Below are 495 nucleotides of genomic sequence, written 5' to 3'. Positions count from 1 at the left end.
GGCTCCCGACCAGAGTCTTCTGCAGAAATAACGACGGCTGATTCCGAGAGAGCGAGGGCCGTGAGCAGCACAGCAAGACGCAAGGTGAATTTCTGAGAAGAAACAGACCATGTGTTCAGAGAACTCCGTCACACCACATGTGGGAATGACGTCCCTTCAGCTGAGCTCGCCTCTCCCCAGCAAGAGAACTGTAAGCTACCCCCACTTGTTGAATGCTGGCAAAGCCCTCTGCTCCGATTCACCCTCAACGGTGAGATTGAAACATACTTTACCTTTTATTTCATTAAGTCAGGCCTTCAAATTACATGGAGTAACAATCACATCCAAACCATTAACCACTTTCATCTGAAATTTCTTGGTCCAGTATTTTAGTTGGAGGCATTAACCTGTTCAAAATAAACGAGCGTAACTTCTCCACTAAAATAGCAGATGAAGGGGGTTCAGAGTTCATACGCTGTTGAGTCCAAGGTCGTGCCGTCTTGGGGATTTTTACAG

Source organism: Heptranchias perlo, chromosome 20 (genome assembly GCF_035084215.1).
Source record: "Heptranchias perlo isolate sHepPer1 chromosome 20, sHepPer1.hap1, whole genome shotgun sequence".
NCBI lineage: Eukaryota > Metazoa > Chordata > Chondrichthyes > Hexanchiformes > Hexanchidae > Heptranchias > Heptranchias perlo.
This window is presented reverse-complemented; position numbering follows the sequence as displayed.